Source organism: Petaurus breviceps, unplaced genomic scaffold, assembly GCF_028583685.1.
Source record: "Petaurus breviceps papuanus isolate PSGF00001 unplaced genomic scaffold, PetGlider_PUasm1.0 90977, whole genome shotgun sequence".
Lineage (NCBI taxonomy): Eukaryota > Metazoa > Chordata > Mammalia > Diprotodontia > Petauridae > Petaurus > Petaurus breviceps.
In genome coordinates, this window is record NW_027187391.1 from 959414 (window position 1) to 980472 (window position 21059).

At 39.9% G+C, this 21059-nt stretch overlaps 1 pseudogene; it reads left to right on the plus strand.

The window, feature by feature from the left end:
• Nucleotides 1-542: 542 nt before the first annotated feature.
• LOC138153150 (large ribosomal subunit protein uL11 pseudogene) lies at nt 543-20386 on the plus strand (annotated as a pseudogene).
• The last annotated feature ends 673 nt before the right edge of the window (nt 20387-21059 follow it).

Here is a 21059-nt window from a genome sequence, read left to right on the forward strand (position 1 = left end):
CTTGCTTTGCTTCCTTTGCTTGCTCATGTTGCCACTCAATTACTTGACATTTGAACTTTTTACCACAGTAGAACTCTGCTTCTGGAGAGGAGAGCTTTGTCCCAAATTCCTGGGGTTTTCACAGCTGCTGGAGCTATTAGTTGGGCACCATCTCTGAAGCCTCCACAGGTTCTGGCATATGGTCACACATCCCAGGACCTCCACCCAAGACCCAATCCAGATCCAAGCAGATTAAAGCAAGAGTGATTGCCCCTCAGAATTGTTGCTTGGTTCTCCTATAATCTGCAGGCCAGGAGATCTGAAGCAGCCAAGCGGTGGTGGCTACATGGCTGACGCGCCTTAGCCACTTCTCCCTCAGGGGACAGAGACTGGACCACACTCTAGGACCCCCTGTTCCCAAGTCCACACTGACCTTTTACTTTGTCTTTGGCATTTATGGGTTGATAATTCTGGAAACTGCCACAACTTCTGGTGATCCACTCTCCCAATGTCCCTCCAGCCACAACTGGTCAGGGCAGCCCTGAGTCTAAAAGCACGGGCTCATGGAGGACTGTGCTTGGCTCCCAGAACGCTATGATGAACCCTTCCTTTCTGCCTGCCAGGATGCCTTCAGTGGGAGGTTTGTTTCTCTCTGTCACTTTGTGGGTTCTGTAGCCCTAAAATTTGTTTAGAGGCATATTTTATAGGTATTTGAGGTAGTTATGGGAGAAGCTTACAGTTTTCCTGCTTCTATGCTGCCATCTTGGCTCCACCCTATGATTCAAACTATTAATACCATCAGTCCAAGGGTAAGACTTTAGACCTCTTGGTCACCATGGAAGGGGGTGTTTTAGATGAAACCATTTTCAGACCTTGAAGCCATTTTCCATTCTGCTGCCAAACTGATGTTCCTAAAGTAGAAGTCTGATAGTATAATATAACTGCAGACTCAAGGAGCTTCGGTGGTTCCCTATTACCTCCGGGATACAAAATAGAAATTCTTCTGTTCGTCATTCAAAGCTGTTGACAACCTGATTCCAGTTTCCCTTTTCAGACTTATTTAATATAATTCCCTATCATACCCTCTACTTTAACTATAACAGGCATGGTTGTTGTTCCTCCTCCTCAATATTCTGTCTTCTGCCCATACTTTTCACAACAGCTGTCCTCTGTGCCTGGAACACTCTATCTCTGCACTTTGACCTCTTAAAATCTTTAGCTAACTTCACAGCACTGCTCAGGTGACTTCTCCTACATATAAAATGTTTCCTAAATTCCCCCTTCCCCCCCCAAGTTGTCAACTTCATTCCCTCAGTGTATGTATGTATGTATGCATGTATACACTCACAATACACACATATGTATATGTATGTATATGTACACACATGTGCATATTTGTATACACACAGCTAGGTGTCTCTGTGGAAAGAGCACAGGAGTCTGTAGTCAAGAAGACCAGGAAGACTCATCTTTCTAAGTTCAAATCTGGCCTAAGACCCTTATAAGCTGTGTGACCCTGGATGTCACTTAACCTTATTGGCCTCAGTTTTCTCATCTGTAAAATAAGCTAGAGAAGGAAATGGCAAATTATTCCATTATCTTTACCAAGAAAACCCCAAATGGGGTCAAGAAGAGTCAGACGTGAATGAAAACATCTGAATATGCACACTTCTATCTATCTATCTATCTATCTATCTATCTATCTATCTATCTATCTATCTATCTATAATATTTTCTTCTTGAGGGCAGGTACTATTTCATTTTTTATTTTGAATTGCCCTGTGTGTAGCTCAGTGGCTTGCATATAGTAGTTAACACTCAATACATTCTAATTGAATTAAATTAAATTTCCTAATATCTATCCAAGCGCTTAGTCAGCAGTATCTTTATATTCTGCCCATAGGAATTCCAGGAGTATCTCTCCTCTCAGCACATGGTACCCTCAGCTGAAACTACTTTCCTGCCTTTATCATCACTGACTTTTTCAAATTTTTACTTTTCCTTTTCTAAATACCAACAGATTTCTTCACACTCCTGCCCTCCTTCTCTTCCTCCCACAACAGTTGGCCTCTCAAACAGGGGAGCTTATATTTCCAGGGACAAACTAGTTCTTAAGAATCTTCATTCAGGCCCCATATCTTCCCAAATGCTATCCTGTTTCTCACAACATTAGCATTCTCAAAAGCCCATGTGTTCATAAATAAAATATAAAAAGCTTCAGCTTCTGCTCATCTGAATGCATATAGTTCACAAATTCAATCCTTCAACCTGCACACTGAAAGGAAAGAGGGTCAGGGCTTCAATTTGTTTTTTTTTTTTCTTTTTGTCTGTTTGCTTTTTGCTTCAGTTGGGCAAATTGAAAACAAGAATGGGAAAGAAGATTTAGAAGGGATTCCCAATTCTGGCTCATAGCACCCAAGGGTATTTCCAGCTATCTCAGGGGAGATCATGAATTAAGAGCAACTTTCTCATTTAATAAGCAAATAAACAGGATAGCCTTTGAGACAGAGTGAGAAGTTTCCTGAAATTGAACTGATGTAGTTTTTTCTCAATTTCCAAATTATTGGGAATTCTAATTACAGCCCTGCAGAAGGCAAACATTTTGAGCCTGACAGAGGATTAACTTGGTAAGGATTTGAATAAATTTCTGAGATTTGAAACTATAGTCTAGGAATAGGCAAAAGACCTAATTGTTAGAACTGTGATCTGTGAGATAAAGCTGAGCCCTATTTTTTGTTAACCACTAGTCTGCCCCATGATACATATTAAAACCAAACCATTTTTGTACTCTGCCTGTAATGGAAATATTAGAAATTCATGGGCAAGTTAGGAGTGATGGACCTTTAAAAAAAAAACAACCTAAAAAACCTACCCATAAACCCCAGGGAAGCTAGGCCTGGAGTCAAGAAGGTCTCAGTTCAAATCCAGTCTCAGTGTGACTACCTGAGTGATGCTGAGCAAGTCACTTAAACTCTGTTTGTCTCAGTTTCCTCACTGTGAGATAGAGATAACAATAGTACATACCTCCCAGGGTTATTGGGAGAAATAAATGAAATAATATTTGTACAGCACTTGGCACAGGGCCTGGCACATATTAGGTGCTATATAAATGGTTATTGCCAATTCTGGTATATCATGTATCCTTTAGGTTATTGAAGTATGGACTCTCATCACTCAGCAGATCATGGGTTATGGAACTAAAAAGAACTAAAAAATCATCTGGTTTAACCTCATCACTTGTTGAGGGTATAGGAACCTATGATTTAACCAGGGTTGGGAATTTCTAGTAAGGAGACTGCCTTCCCACATATCTATAAGTACATATTCTGTGATTTAAAGTCTTACAGAATCACCTAGAGGGGCAGCTAGGTGGATAGAACATTGATGCTGAAGTCAGGAAAAACCCCTGTTTGCCCCACCCCGAAAAAAAAGAAAGAATCATCTAGAACACTGAAAGGTTAAGTGACTTTCCCGGGTCACAGAGCCAGTACTTGTTAGAGGCAGAATTTGAACCCAGATCTTGTCTGACTGTCAGGTTGACCCAGGACTCCTTGGCTCATCTCTCTCTTATCTTTGAATTCTGTTGCTTTATTGACTTTTAAATAAGCCTTTCATGTGCATTTGACCTAGACTATAATTAAAACAAATACAGAAGTCTTTGGCCATTCTTCTGATCATTTTGTGGAATCATGGATAGCCTTCTAGCTGGTCCTTTTTGCTAAAAAGAATACTAGTTATAAGGTAAGATAAATGTTGTGAGGATCAACATGAAGTCCTATTAATCAGAATTCCAGGGGCATGGAAGTAGGAGGAGGGGTGGATGGTTGGGCAAAAGGTCTGAGACTAAAAACTAAAGGTAAAATCTAGGCCACTGAGATGGAGGGGTTGCAGTGTAGCCGACCAATTTTTTTTTGAGCTGCTTTTATTTTAAATAGAAAAGCACTCAAAATACAGCTTTCAAAAAATATGTAGGTGTCTGCAAGCCTTTCCCCTTTCGGGGGAAGGGGAGTTGGCTTCTCTTCACTCCCTCTGGAGCTGTGAACCTTCTATAACTCGGAGCTTAGGATCCTCTCGCTACATCTCATTTCCAAACTTCATGAAAAACGATGTGTCAGACACCAAAGTGATTTCAATTTGGCAAATAGTTTGAGAAATGAAAGTACTGATTGCTTTGAAACAGATTCAGTGGGGGACAGAACAGTTGAACATCATAAAACTATTCATTTCAAGAGAGGAAAAAAGTCAACTGGGGCTTTGAAAGTAAGGAAAAATGCCTTGTTTAAGTTGGTCAGTAGGTATGGTGCTCTCTTCACACACACCTGTATGTGTATACATGGGATCATATAGAGTGTGAAGTCACAGATTTAGAGGAGAAATCAAGGAAGCAGAGGTCCAAAGAGGATAAATGCCTTCCAATGCATAATTGGTGCGGACAAACACCTCAGATTTTCCTTTCTTCACTTCCGGACCTATTACTTTCTTTTAAAACTATTTGTCTTTGCTCTTTTTTTTTTTAAGTCACCTCCCTTCCTCTTCACCATTCCCTAGTGTCAAAAGAATAGTGGTTGCTCAAGAAAATAATATTAAAGGTAGAAGATAATACCACCTCCATGAATGAAGATGGAGGGACAAAGTAAGAGGAAATGTACACTCCCAGACCATGAAATGAAATAAATGGAAATGGCATTGATAGAGAGCAATTCCAGTTCTGAAAGAATGACAATGGGATAGGGAGCAGAAAGTACCAGAAGGTCTGGCAGGTACCAGAGTTGTAGTCCTGAAGGAAACCACAATCTAGAAGGATCAGGTGAGTGATAGACGCAAAAAAGCAAGAGATGAATTTTAGGGAAGTGTACTAAGGCAGAATGTCTTTGGAGCCAGAGAGAAAGAGAGAGATAACCTTTCACTTCATTTATGGATGTATTTATTTAAAGGGGTGTGTGGGGTGTTAAGAGAGGACCAGCACCTCTGGTGTGAGGGTTTGCTGATCCCTTTACAGGGCTGCTCATCCACCTTTGTTATCCAACTGGTCATCCAATTCTTGACTGTGGCTCCAATGCACAGAGGCCACAGCCCAGTGAAATCGTGTTGGCAGATGGGCTAAACCAGGTTGAGAAAAATTAACAGACCTCATACCTTTTGGTGAATTAGAGGCATGTCTACCTTAAGCATGACTTTCCTGGGCAGAATAGGTGGATGAGAACAATTGGTTCCAAAAGCCATCAAGGGCTTGGAGTTTGGACAGACATCAAATATGCTGCAGTTATCCACTCCATCCTGGGCCATCACCAATCATTCTGACTTTTTTCTTGCTATTGCACTTTGATGACTCTGGAAGAGAGAGGGAAGCTGACGAATCTGTACAACTAAATCCAATTCATGGACAAGTCAAGACATCCCCCCATTATTGGTCATTGGTCCTCTTTGAAAATGAAGGATAAACAACAACAAAAACATTTGTCAAAAAAACGCACATTTATTAAGAACTGACTATATAAAGGATTTTAGCTGGGTTCTGGGGCTAAAGAGAAAAAAATTAAATAGATTCTGAATCTATTTATAAGATCTGAAGGATCTTATATTCTATCAGGTAAAGTAATATCTACATTTACAAATGTAATACGCTATTCAGGGCTATTCTTGAGGGGGGTTACCCCTATCGCCTCAAAGATAGCCCTAGGGCACTGTGTGCTGTACATTGTAACAAGACAATGGCCGATTGACTGAAAATCTTATGAACTCATGACCCTGCATCCATAGGTCTTACTTCTGATTTTTGGAGGCTATGCTTTGGAGAAGGAGTTCTGGAGAGATGGATTTAGGGAAGTGAATCACAAACATTTTGGGTGCTTGCAAGGATTTCTTAGAGATGAAGACATGAAGGGAAAGTACCCCCATCTCAACCTCCAACATAGCGCTTGACTTCTAGTACTTGCGCCCCTAGTGACTACTAAGGGCAAACTCATCTTGGTCAGATCACTCCCTCCCTCCTTACTTTTTATAGCCAAGAATAGCTTACCCAGAAAAACCGAGTATAATGCTGCACGGGGAAAAAATGGACGTTTGTGAAATATAACACTTCTAACAACTACTGATAAAAAGACTAAAGCTGGGGAGAAACTTTGAAGTTCAAATGCAAGAATGAAGAGAAACATAAAAAGGTAAACATGAGTGAACCATGTTAAAAGACTAAACAAGGTTGGGGAGATGATACATGTGTCCTCTCTGCTCCTGACGATCATCTGGATTCATAGAGGGAGTACAATTAGACAAAGCCTGAGAGTAGTTATATAATAGCTTGACGATCTTAAGAATAGAATGGAAAGAGAAGGGAAGAATGATATATCAGGGGTTGGGGTAAGGGAAATGAAGGTTAGGAAAAATTATCTCACATAATCAGGGTATGCAAGAGAAATCTACACAAACAAGGAGGAGGGAGTGTGGGGGAGTGGTTGACACTTGAACTTCATTCTCATCTGAACTGATAAAAAGGAAGAGGAGGAACATACACACAGAGCTGGGTACAGAAGTACCTTTCATTCAATTGGGAAATGGGAGAGAAAGGGGAGAAGGGAAAAGGGTGATTTAGGGGGAGGGCAGATTGGATTAGTCCTAAGCAAAACAAATTCTAAAGATGTACAAAAATGTTTATAGCTCTTTATAGAAGGCAAAGAATGGAAATCTGAGTGGGTGCCCATAAATAAGGTAATGAATGAACAAGGTATGGTATGTAAATGTGATGGAACACTATTACATTGAATTCTTATTAGCATAATGACCAATCAGGATTCCAGAGGACTGATGATAAAATATGCTACCAATCTCTTGACAGAAAAGTGAAGTACCAAAATACAGAATGAGGTGAACATTTTTTTAGGACATGGCCAAGGTAGAAATTTATTGTGATTGATTATATATGTTTTTAATCAGTCTTGGGTTTTTTTTGTGTGTGTGTTCTTGGGGTAGGATGGATTGGTATGGGAGGATGAGAAGGTATATCTTGGCTGATTAAAGCAAAATATTTTAAAAACATGATGAAATGTATTGCCCATCTTCTGACAGAGGGGTGATGGATTCAGTATATGACTGAGGGATATTTCTTTTTAGACTTGGTCAATGAGAAATTTTGTTTTGCTTGACTATTCATGTTTGTGATGGGGGGTTTGTTTTTTCTGTTTTCTTAATGAAGAGTGGGGGAGAAGAAGAGGGATATAAGACTGATTTTTGAAAATGAAGTAAAATTTAATAAAAAAAAAAAAAAAGAAAAGAAGTATACTAGCTATTTGTGATAGCCTTTTGTGTAATCAGCTTTGGTGAGAGGGAACTAACCTGAAATAGGAAGCTAAGTATTACCCTGTATCAGCAATGCCATATTCACAATGCCTATAGAGATTACAAATATGCTGATATAATTATCCATCACAAAATACATCAGGTTTGCCATTTGGGGAAATAAACTAGAAAATTTATTAAGATACCAAAAGACTGAGTCCCAAAACCAGAAAGTGAAAGCCATCAGAGTAGTTATGATATCGGCACAGGTAGATAAAGTAGAAAGCACCCACATTTTCAAGCCTTTAAAACAGAACAGGCTACCTCAGGCAAAGGTCCTCCTCTCCCCACTCACAGCAACCACCCAGCGTCCTGGAAGAGCGCTCCCAGCAGCTCCGGCCCCTGGCAGTCCTCAGCAGGAGTCCTAACTCAAAAAAAAAAAAAGGCAACTGCCGCCAACTGCCAACTGCAGGACCGTTAGCTCGGCTTTTCACTTTCTCTTGCTCTGCTATGTCAGCACGTCCATGGGGCATGGGAGATCTTTAAATCCCATAACCCTTACACACCCTCCCTTAAAAGACAAAGTAGGAAGTGGCAGCAGCCCTGGCCTTCCTAAATATTGTACCCCTAGAACACCAATATTTGAAATGTGTACATAAATATAATTCTAGCCCAATAAGCTTCTTGAAGAATAGGTCAGGGAAAGATAGGCATGTACTACAGTATAGATCAAACATCTATCTATGTAATGTAGGAGAGAGTGTTAGATTTAGAAAGCAACAAACTACATATGTGTGTATGTAAAATATATATGTGTATATACACATAAACACACACACATTATATATACATATATATGCATATATATATCCTACTTATATGTGACTACATACTGAATATGTTCAGATTAATTTCAGGGGGGTGCTAGCAACTAGGGGAAATAAGGAAAGGTCTGATGTAGGAGATGTTACTTGGGCTGAGGTCCGACAGAAGCTTGAGATTTTATGAGGTTGAAATGGAGGGAGGACATCCTAAATCAGAGAGTTGACCCTTACTAAAGCAGGTGTGCTTGGTTCTGATTAAGTCTGGATTAGAGGTCTAGGCCTTCCTGGAAGTTCATATTAGTACAAAGAGCATACACCAGAGGAATGTCAGAAAAAGGAAAGCAGGAAATGAGACATCACTTTCAAATGACACAAAGGAAAATAGGAAAACAGTCTTTAAATAGTAAAAAAGCAAGGGAAGCAGAAAGACAAAAAGATTTGGGGATATTTGCAGGCCATTTTCCCATCATTATATGAAATCACAGAATGTGTGAACTAGAAGGGATATTAAAAAATATATAATTCTGGGGTTCTTAATCTGTGGTCTGCAGAACCTGAAGTGTCTGTAAAGTTAGAAGGCAAAAAAAAACATTTATTTTCACCAATTTTGAATTGAAATTTAGCATTCCCATAAGAAAACACTGTTTTGAGAAGAGGTCAATTGACTTCACCACATTTCAAAAGGATCAATGACAAAAAAAAAATTGTTGTTGTTGCTGTTGTTATTTGGTTGCCTATCTGCCTGATCTGATCCAATTTCCTAATTTTATGAAGAAAATCAGACCAAAGAGGCTAAGAAGGGACTTCCTTAATGTCACATAAATAGTGACAGAGTTAAAAGACATTGTAGGAAGTGGCAGTAGCCCTGGCCTTCCTAAATATTGTACCCCTAGAAAACCAGTATTTAAAATGTATATATAAATATAATTCTAGTCCAATAAGCTTCTTGGGAAATAGGTCAGGGAAAGATAGATATGCACTGCATTATAGATCAAATATCTATGTTATGTAGGAGTGTTAGATTTAGAAAGCAACAAACTATATATGTGTATGAGTATAAATATATTTATATATATATGAGTGTGTGTATATATATATACATATATGTGAATATATACCAAATATGTGCAAAGTAATTTCAAGGGGATGCTAGCAACTAAGGGGAACTGAGTTGAACCCACAGATTTCTGGTGCTATGCATTATGCATGACTGAGAGCTGTGTGACTAACCTGACTTGTAGAAGGAGCAAAGAAAAAGAATGTTTCTCAGTTAAGAATTCAATAAGGGAAATCAAATTTATAAAAGAGATGCAATATAATCTTTATACATAATCATATTATTCAGTGGCATAGTTGAATAGGAGGGCACCTGGGTACAGTGCAGAGCACAAGGCCTAGAGTCAAGAAGACTCATCTTCCTGAGTTCGAATCTGGCCTCAGACAGTTCCTAGTTGTGTGAGCCCTTAATCCTGTTGACCTCAAAGTTTCCTCTTCTGTAAAATTAACTGGAGGAGGAAATGGCAAACCACTCCAATATTTTGCCAAGACCCCAGACGGGGGTCATGAAGAATCACATACATCTGAATAAGTTGAATAGGAGAACAGGTTGAAATTACTTGACTAATTATCATAAAATATGACTTTGATTAAGACCTCCTATTTGAAAATTTCTGGCTTCCTATTGCTTTTGAAGTCAAGGTCAAATTTCTTAACCTGTAATTCAAGGCTCTTGAACTGGACTCTATCCAGTCATTGCTCCCCTATACAAATCCTCTTCTCTCTTCTGGCCAAACCAGCTTCTTCAATATCTTTGAAACAAGCCTTTTCCTCTCACCTCTTTATTTTTGTGCACACTGCTCTACCTGCTTAGAATACCCTTTCCCCTTCTATCTGCATGTCCAAAGTACACTGGATTAGGAGTTGGTTAAATTGGGTTCCTGTGTCTTCCTATCCCCCACTTGTCTACTTTGGGTAAGGCTGCTGAGCCTTGGTTTTCTTATTTGTAAAATAGGGCTCATTATATCTGACCTGTTTATTTCCCTGACTTGTGAAGATGAAAAAAGAAAATGTATGTGAACTCTTTCAGAAATGTAAGGCATTGTAGAAGGATAAAGGAGCACTATTCTTCTTAAGGAGTAGAGAAGGGAAATCAGTATTTATATAGCTCCTCCAACATGGCAGGCATTGTGCTAAGTATTTTACAACTATAATCTCATTTGATCCTCCCAATAGCCTTGAGAGGTCAGTGCATTTTACAATTGAGGAAACTGGCACAAATAGATGTTAAGTGACTTGCACAGGATCCCACAGCTAATAAATATTTGAGACTGGATTTGACCTCAAGTCTTCCTGACTCTAGGTCCAGCATTCTAATCTACTGTGCCATCAAGCTGCCTTTCAATCATTTTTCAAGATCTGGTTCTAATAACATTTCTTCCTCCGTGCTTTTCCTGACTTCTCCTCAACTTGAAGCGCCCCCTTTATAGCAATTATTGTTCCTATAACTTATTTGGAAATTGATCAGATACTGTCACAGAGTCATTGATCTGAAGCTGGAAGGGCTATCCAGTTCAAAACTCTCATTATACAAATGACGAAACTGAGGTCCAGAGAGATTGTAACTTCCCCAGTGTCACATAGATAGTAAGCATCAGAGTTCAGATTTGGCCCTCTGACTCAAGAACCAGTGCTCTTTATACTTGTATTATGTTGCCCTCCATGTAATTCTTTGATAGTTATTTTGAGTTACTATTTAAATTTGCAGTGTAATGAGGCAGAATGGTTCAGGGAGAATTATGCAGAATTTGGAGGCTGGAGGTCTCAGGTTTGATACTTACTAACTGTATGATCCTGAGCAAGCCATTTAGAATATCAAAACCTCTGTTTCCTTACCTGTAAAATGGAGTTATCTATCTATCTACCTCACAAAGATATGTGGTAAGGAAAGACATGAAATCCTGAGAATGATCTATGTATAAGGAATTTTGTCTTTTTCCTGGGTTATCATTATAATTAAATTCCTTCCCCCATCACCGACCTTCTGAGGATGAGCCTTTCTTCACTTAGGTAGGTTGATCCTAAGATGGCTGACAGAATCTGTCCCCCCAAACCCATCCAAAGCAGTGAAAGTGATAGATCAGCTACTTATACCAGAAAAATAAGACGAATGAAAAACACCCATGATTTTCCCAAATTGTAACATGTAACTACTGTTTTGATGCATTTGTGGAGTGCTTAAGGTTGAAGACTTCTATAGGTTCCAACAGGTACTCCAAAAAGATGATTAATGGTTTCCTTTACAACTTCTGACTTTGCACTTAAGAAAAAAAAATAATTAGGAAGAGGGGTTGAGTAACATACAGATTGGAAGGTTGGGGAATTGATATGCCACAGGAGAAAATCTTATGGAAGTTTTTAAAAATAGACTACATTTATCCAAAATTATAAACCTTGCTGACCTGTATCCCAGGGATCAAAAAATAAAATTGGCTGAATTTGCTGCAGTCTTCAAACATAGGAAGAGCTCTGTTGTATAAGATGGTAACCAGCTGTTCTTAATCTCTAATAGGATCTAAAGCTTAAAGAAACCTCAGACCAGGAAATGTTAACCTTTTTGTATGTCCTGGACCCTTTTAGTTTGGTAAAGCCTATGAACCCATTTATAGAATAATACAATTTTTAAAAAAATTAAAAATTGAAGGAAATGCTAAATTTCAGTTTGAGGTTGGTGGGAATAAAGATAGAATTTTTCCATCTAAATTCATAGTCCCCCTGACACCTGTCCCTGGATACTTTGGGGAGCCAGGTTAAATCCCCCTGACTCAGAGGTAATTAAGTACAACCTCCTGATTTTATGTGGAAGAAACTGAAGTCAAGAAAGGTCATAGGGTGGGGGCAATGTCACACAGATAGAATAAAACAAGCAAGAGTCAGATCTAGGCCTTCGGATTCCAAATTCAACATTTTTTCCCCTACTTCCCTATGGTATTTCTCAGTGTAGTTTTAAAGAAGAAAGACACCAAAGAGCAGAGCATGCCAAATGTAGGTTAGGTATAAAAATCTGAGTAGTATGAATTGTTAAGCATTAGAATGTGTCACCAAGGGACATTGTGGAATCTTCTTTCCAAAAAGGGTGGATTGGCATTTTTCTGGGATGATCTATGTGTGGGGCCAGCCTGAAGGCAAGAGAATGAACCAGGTAATTTTTTTTTCAGGTCATTTCCAAGTCTAAGATTCCATGAAATCGCTTCCTTGGTGTTTTTCATTAATTGACTTAACTACTCATAACACAGAACTGTGCTACCTGGTGAGATCCAAGAACACAGTACAGCATGTGCCCTCCACTGGGTGCTCTGCCAAAAGCACTGTTTGTTTGAACTGGATAGGCTCATTTCCTGTAGAATTTAAGGAGTTACCAGCTCATTAAAAAAAAATCCCAACCCTTCTGCTGTGAGTGAGGCATTTCTGTTCTCACTTTTTGGTTAAAGATCAGCCTGGATGAGAAGGTTACTTTTTACACACACACACACACACACACACACACACACACACACAGACACACACACGTGCACACACACGCCCCAAGCCAAACTTTGTTTTACAAACTACTAACACTTACAATGTCTGAGGTTCCAGCTGTTCAAAATTTGGAGAAAAAGCCATAGGGCAAGTGACTAAGTTTGCCCTGTCCCTGGGACAGGGATGCTGTCAGATGAATTGAAGGCAGGCATACCAAGGAAATGAGGCCAAACTGTAAGCCTTCAATCAAAATGAACAGCTTTGACTAAATTCAGTGGGAATGGTCAACATTTATCTCAGGTAGGATTTATTTTGATTGGCAGTCATGTTGCCTGAGCCCAGAACACCAGCACTTGAGTCTGTACTTTTCAAAAAAGCTCCCTCGTCCTGTTTTCACACTAATTTCCTTTCCTGATTTGTGCCATGGATCCTTGAACTGAGGTGGCTTTCACATGCTCTTCCTCAATTCATTTATTTTGTTAGGGATGGATTCAGAGGTACTTAAACTCTACCCAGCTAGTGTCACATACATATATCTCTCCCCACTCCTACTACCACCATTCTAGTTTGGACCCTTCATCACATCTTACTTCCCCCCCCCCCAAAAGAATATAAACTACCTTTGTTTTTCATCACCAATATTTTCCCCTGATATTCCTTTCCCTCTCCCTGCCCAGAGAGCCATCTCATTTAACAAATAACATTTTTAATGAAAAAAAAAGAGGAAAGAAAATCAGAAAATCAACTAACACATTGAAAATTCTGAAAATGGTTGTGAAGGCATTGACTTTTTGCCTTTTCTTTGTGTTCTTGGTGTCTAGCACATAGTACGCACTTAATAAATGCTTGTTGGCTGATCAAGTCTCACTCGGACTGTGATGTTAGGCTTCTAACTGGTCTTCCTGCTTCCATTCTCTCCAAACCATTCCTTGCACAGTGGTCTAAATAATCTTCCTCTGGCACAGGCCTAACATTTCTCTCCTGATGCAAATTAACTGGAATAATTGTGATTTAGTAGTTTACAAAGAACCAAGGGGACCTTGTTACTTACTTCATTGCTCAGCTCCCCCATTGCAGTCCTTCCTTCCTCACTTTTATGTCCTGCAGAAATTCAGTATTGCTGTGTCAGCATTAAGAGTGCCAGCCGGGCACAGCACTGAGAGCAAGAAGACGAATTGCAGCCAGTGAACATTGGCAGTGAAGATATTTATAATTTGTTTTTGGACTTTAAATAGATGCTTGAACTCTGTGGCAAATCTTAATTTAGATAAGTCTAAGTGCACATGAGAGGTTTTAGTTATTTCTTAGGAGCAAAAACTTCATAGCATTTCAGAGGCCTTTCAGCCTGAGGAAGAGGGGGTGGACCACTTTACATATTGGTCCTTTGGGGAAAGGACAGGTTTTTGAAGAAAATTTAAGGTGATAGCTCATTCTGCTCCTTCTGTGAAACTCAAGAAAATAGGAGGTCTGAGGTCATATCAGTATTTGTGATCTTGTTTCCACACTGCTCTCTATTTAGCACCTAAGTCTGAGTCAGAAGCTGTCTCAGAAGGAGCTGTGGTATCCCAGGAGGTTTATTTAGCACAAGCATAGTACTCTTGCTAAGTTAGGAATGTGGGTTGTTTTTCTAATCAAAAAGCAGAGAAGAATGTAGTAGATACAAAATGAAGATTTAGGCCTGCTTCTGAAAACAGGATCCCCAATGGAGCATCAGTCAACTTTCAGTATTGCAGGCAGAAAGACAACCTTTGTCAATATGGCAGCAATGGTGAAATTGAAGCATGGGGTAACAAGGAAAGAACTTTAGAAGGTCTGAACTAAAACAGTGCCAGCAGGAGTAGAGAGTATACTGTGGAATACTAACAAGATGGGATTGAAGAATCTCTGAATTCTTCATCTACAAGAACACAACTTTTGGGGGTTTCTACTTCCTCACCTGTAAAATAAGGAGGTTGGACTAGATGACTTCTAAGACAGGCACTAAATCCCATAATATCTGCAGGACAGTGTCTCTAGTAACCACAAATGCAATTCCATTCAATTCACCAGATTTTTACTAAGCACCTATTATGTGCAAAATATTAGAGCAGGCATTGGCGAAGATAGAAAGATAAAAATATATGGTCTCTGCCCTCATAGATGCTAGTCTGTAAGTTTTACAAATGACATAATAAACACTCAAGAAATTCAATTCTTTAAGCCTCTACTGTGTGCACAGTACTGCACGCTAGGAAGAGATGCAAAGCTCAGTAAGAAATGGTTCCTGTCCCCACAGGCCTTATAACGTAATAGACAAGCTCTTCTAGGAATCAAGGTTGAGGGTGGGGGTCACTCTATGAATGATTGACCCATGGCTCCCAGAATGGCTGCTTATACAAGATCGATAATATAAACACTGGCTTCTCTGGCCTTGAAATTTTAGATACAGGGCAACTGGAACAGTTCACAAGGGGAGAAGCCTGTCTTTTCCCTCTAGCATGAAGCAGACTTATGGATGTCAGTTAGGTTTATGATGGCTTGGCTCACAAGCAAAATGGCAGGTCTTCATCCTTGACGATTTTACTATTTAATAGTTTATATCTAATTATGTTTTTCCCAATTTACTTACTTGCCTTTCTCAATAGTAATACAATATGGCCCTTCAGTGTTTACAAAGCACTTTCCCTACAACTTCACATTGACAAGTAACACATGTATTATTATCTCCTTTATATGGATGAAGAAACTGTGGCTTATGAAAATCAAATAGCTTAGGTGCTCAAAGTAACATCCCTCTTGTTAGTAGACCCAGAGTGTGGGTTTCCTGATTTCAAGTCCCAAGTTCTTTCTACCATATCAGGATCTTTAAAGGCAAAGCAAGTTCAGTTCACCAAGTCCATAAGTCTTAAGTAAAAGTGAACCCAATGTTTATGCAATTTGTTGTTGAGAGGCAATTCTTTCTTATATCTACTTATATACCTCATTTAAATTTGAAATCCTAGCTTTAGAGCTCTAAGGGACCTTAGAAGCCATCTAGTCTAACCCCTTCATTTTACAGATGAGGAAACTGAGGCCCAGAGAGGCCCAGCTTGCATAAGTTCACATAGGTAAGTACACATAGTATATAGTAGAGCTGGGATTCAAACTCAGGTCCTTTGACTCCAAATCCAAAGCCCTCTGATAGAACCATTTCCTCTTGTTCTGTGCAAACCCCTTCACTACTCTGGCTCTCATTTTCCTCAAATGAGAAGGTTGGACAAGATGCTCTCTAAGGTATATTTTCCAGCTTTAACATTCTGTGATTCTATTTTTATTAAGGTATTATTTAAAGGCCTGGTAGCTCTAAAGTAAGTGTCACCTACATCTCCCTGCCTGCCCACCCTCACCCTTTGTTCTTATTTGAGAAAAAGCCTGAATGTGTCATGCTGTATATTCAGACTTTTCTTTGAAGATTTCAAGGAGGTTAGTCTGAAGATAGCTACAGCTTCATCAAAGGATTACTTTTAAGCTACTGAAGCTCAAGGCACAATTTTCTTTGGGTCCTTACTCCAGAATTCATCTCATCTTCCTTTGAAGGGCATATTCCACCTGGGCTCCCTGTTGTCATTTGTCACCTGAACTGACAGGGTGTACAAGGCCAGGCCAGTTGACCAGGACTATATGAATTGAGAAAGAGAGGGGAGGGGAGGGAGAGAGAGAGGGGGAGGGGGAGAGAGAGACAGAGACAGAGAGGGAGAGACACAGAGACAGAGAGAGACAGAGATAGAGAGAGAGAGAGTGAGAGAGAGACAGAGAGAGAGAGAGAGAGAGAGAGAGAGAGAGAGAGAGAGAGAACAGAAAGACAGAGAGAGAGAGAGAGAGAGAGAGAGAGAACAGAAAGACAGAGAGAGACAAAGAAGGTACAATTTTAATAGAGGAAGACATCAATTTAAGGGAAGTTGTAAAGGATTCAGAGGGGGTACTTGCTTGGGGGTATGGTGGAGAAAGAAGGCCTGAGAGTTAGGACTAGGTCCTAGAGAGGAATTAAGGAGTGAATGCAAATGGCCTGGAGACCTCCTCCTTAAAATGTAAGTTCCTGGGGGAAAACCAATCAGAGTAAGAAGCTGTAGGGCAGAGAGGACTTCTAGGAAGGGAAAGTTACATGAACAGAGGGATTTTCTAGCTTGAGAAGACTTCTGTGAGACAGTGGGTGAAGGCAGCTTTCAGGACAAGAAGGCTCAGAAATCATACCTAACTCTTATATTCAATTACTCTGTGTCTGTAGTATCTCAGGTTCCAGAAAGAGAGAAGAGTGAGGATAGACTTTCACATGCCAAAAGTGACAACATGTTCTAATGGAAAGAGCCCTAGGGTAGGATGGATTGAAAATCTGAGTTTGAGTCTAACTAAATTCTACTACCAGTTAGCCTTGTAACCTCATTACTCAGGCTTGAACTCTTGACTCCTCATTCTCACTCAACTTTGATGTCCAAAACACTGCCAAATATTGTCATTTCTGATTTAAAAACACCTTTCTAGAAATCCATATAGGTACAACACAATCCAAGGCTTTCATTAGCTTTTGCCTGGACTATTGCAGTTGTCTTCTAACTGGTCTCCCCACCTCAAGCATCTCACCATTCCAATCCCTTCTCCACTCTGCTGTCAAGGTGACTTTTCTGTAACAGATCTGACTATGTGTACTCCTCTTCTCCCCACCCTCTCCCCACCAAGTGATTTCTACTGACTTTTTAGGATCTCTATAATGCAGTATAAATTCCTGTGTTTGGCATTTAAAGCACTTCATAACATGGCCCTTCCCTCCCTTTCTAGTCTTTTTATATTTGACTTCACTCTAAGCACTCTTATAGTCTAGCAAATCAGATACTCTATTGCCCATCTTTGTGTCTCCCCCTCTCCCCATACCTGAAATGACCTGCATCCCTCATCTCCATCTCTGTTTCTCTGGACACCATTCTTGGTTTTCCCCAGCTGTTAGTGCTTTCTCTCAGATTACCTTCCATCTCTTCTGCATATAGCTTGCACCTGTCTAGCTATTTACAAGTTGTTCCCACCCATTAGAATGTATGTTCCTGCTGGGCAGTCTGTTTTTGTCTATCTTTGTTTCTCCAGTAAATGCCTGGAAAATAGTGTTTAATAAATGCTTTTGGACATTGATTTCACTATTCTATGCCTCAGTTTTTTCAACTGTCATACAAGGCCAGATTAGATCACCACCAAGGTGTTTTCCAACTGTAGCATGAGTTTCATGGTCTTGATGAATCTATGGAACACATCCAGGCAGAGAAATCCAGAATCAAAGGGCAGGTTCTAGCAAAGAGTAGACAGATATGCCAGGAGAAGCAGACATAGCAACGGACACAAACAAGCTTTTATTCCTTCTGATCCTTAATGGATCAAACTTTTCCTAATATCTCCTGAAATCTAACACTTGGTCCCCTCTCCCTTCCTCAAATGAAATAAACCTGAGTACTTCTGGGCTGTGATTCTGAGCCCAACAAACTGCTATACCAGACTGAAATGAGAAGAGTGAAAGGGAAGATGGTTTATACCTAATAATGGAAAGAATGTACCCTGCACTGTCAGTTTCAGCAGCATGGGACAAGACTAACATTTCAATCTTAAGCCTATCCAGAGATGAGAACCAAATCAATTTCCTTTCAGGAAAGAGGTGATTTGGGCATTAGGAAAAGAACTGAAAACATTTTATTCTGCTGTTTTGGGATGGTAAAAAGTATTAGAAATTGCTAAGTAAACACTAGTTTATGTGTGTGAGGGGCAGGGATTGGAAATTTTCCTCCATTTGAGAAACTTGAAATTTGAAAACATCTCAATTCATCCTACAAACTGTAAATAAAACTGTAAATCAAAGATAGTAAAGAGAAGAGATATTTCCAGTATTTAAAGAAAGAAGGAAAAAAAGACTGTATCTATCAAGAAAGAATACCTGATATTAATACTTGAATGGCATTTTAGACAAGTGAAAAGTGGTGATAATCCATGGTGTTAATAGTTTTATATATTTTCACTCTAACATGTGACACAACTCTTACTGTGCACAAATCTTCATGTCTAAATGATATTATTTTTGTAGGCTATACCTTACTGTATGCTTATATAGTGTTTGAATAATGCATTAAGTAAAAGCAGGAGAAATAGAGTTTGCTGTATTCCAAACATAGGTTATTTGTTTACTTTTACTAAAATTCACTAACCATAAGAAAATCAGGAAAAAGCCTCACTATCTCAATAATTACAAAGTTCTTGGACTTTTACTTTCCATTTAGATGAACTTGTGGGTACCTCTTTTTGAAAATTAGTTGTCTTCCACTTGTGAAAAAAAAATTTATAAAGCACTTTCTCTGTGTCAGGCACTGTGCTAAGTAAGTTCTTTATAATTATTATCTCATTTGATCCACACAATAACTTCGTGAGGTCAGTTATATTATTATCCCCATTTTCCAGTTGAGGAAACTGAGGCAGAGAGAGCTTAAATGAATTACCTAAGGTTACACAGCTAAGTAAGTATTAGAGGCCAAATTTGAACTCAGTCTTCCTGATTCCTGGCCCAGCATTCTATCCACTGTACTGCCCAGCCACCTTAACAAAAGAAGAACAGCAACAACAGTTTTGACCATTGGAGCCTGCCTTGCACTCTTGTTTCTGATAGCCATGACCATGCCATTTCCAAGATGTTATTCTAGCTGACCTTCAGACAATATATCTGTTCATAGCTCTCCGTTAACATCTCCTGACCCTCCAGCAGATCGTCAGATACTATTAGCCTATAGCTTTTAAATCTGGTGCTTCCTCTGGGTTATGATGATCAGACCAGAGTCTATGCAAGAGATATTTTACTGGGATACTAGTACCATTTATCTCTCCAGGGGATATTGTTGCTAAGATAAGAACCTGTGTTTAGTGGAATGCTAGCGGTGGAATGTGAACAAGTTGAATATATCTATGTGTGAACAAGCTCTCAGATCTAGTCTTCTAGGTTATAACCATGCCAGTCATCATTGAAGTAATAAAGTTGTGTCCCCTGGATCCAGAAATCTGAACTCTGAGACTCTCCATATGATTCATTTGTATAAGAAGTGGTCTTTTAGCTATATCTGGCAATATTCGATCCTCTTCCGGTCTTTTGGCTTCCAGCTCGTGGTGGTGAAGGTGCAACTTCTTTCCGTCATCCCAAATCCGGGTTCATCTGACACCAGCAGCCACCCCACAGCGTCCAGGCCAAGTCTCCACCTTCGTCGCCACCAGGCTGCCCAAGTTTGACCCAAATGAAATTAAAGTCGTGTTTGTAAGGTGCACTGGTGGTGAAGTTGGTGCCACATCAGCTCTAGTCCCCAAAATTGGTCCCTTGGGTTTGTCTCCCAAAAAGGTTGGTGATGACATTGCCAAGGCAACCAGTGACTAGAAAGGACTAAGGATCACAGTGAAGCTTACCATTCAGAACAGACAGGCTCAGACTGAGGTTGTACCTTCTGCCTCAGTCTTGATCATTAAAGCCCTAAAGAAACCTCCTCAGGACAGAAAGAAGCAGAAAAATATTAAACACAATGGAAACATCAGTCTTGATGAGATTGTCAGCATTGCTTGACAGATGAGGCACCAGTCCTTGGCAAGAGATCTCTCTGGAACCATTAAAGAGAAACTTGGGACAGCCCAGTCTGTGGGCTGCAACATTGATGGCCGACATCCTCATGATGTCATTGATGACATCAATAGTGGTGCTGTTGAATGCCCAGCAAGTTAAAAGCTACAAAGGAGACTGTTGCAATAAATTTAATATTTGACAAAAAAAAGAAGTGGTCTTTTAAGGGTTCCAAGTTCTCCAATTTAGCTCTTAGCCTAGAGAACAAATCAGGGTATAGGAAAACTTAAGGACAGAGTCAAGTCATTCCTGAGGATCTTGGAGAACTCTTCAGCTTCTCTGAAGATCCCCCTTTCCTTTAGAGTCAAAATGTTGAGGAAAAGTGAAAATTAAGGCTCCCTGGAAGAGCCCTCAAATCCTCAGGACACAAGTGCCATTTAGGGTAGGACATATTACCCACATGAAAGAAGGGGACACCTCAGTCAGACAGCTAGTCCACTCTGTTAAGTACCCCCACTTCTAATCCAAGTTCTATTGGTGCCATTTGTTCTTCTTCCCAATGCTTCTGGCTATTGTCATTGATCTTAAACTCCACTGCCTTGCCACTCCTTCCTTATTTGATCAAGACTTGGCTTGCTGACCACACCTCTGTTGGCTCCCCGTTACCTGCCCAGCTCACATATATAAACATATGTGTCTAGTTCCAGATCTGGCCTACTTCCCCTTTCTTTAGTTTGGGCTCCCCCAACTTTGACCCCCAGCTACTGGGACATTTGCCCGCCTAAGCTCTACAAGTACCAACAGCCACTCTTGTTCCTGAACTATAGACTCCACCCTTTGGCCACCATCCTGAACTGCAATTACCAACACCTGCCAACCAGCCCCAC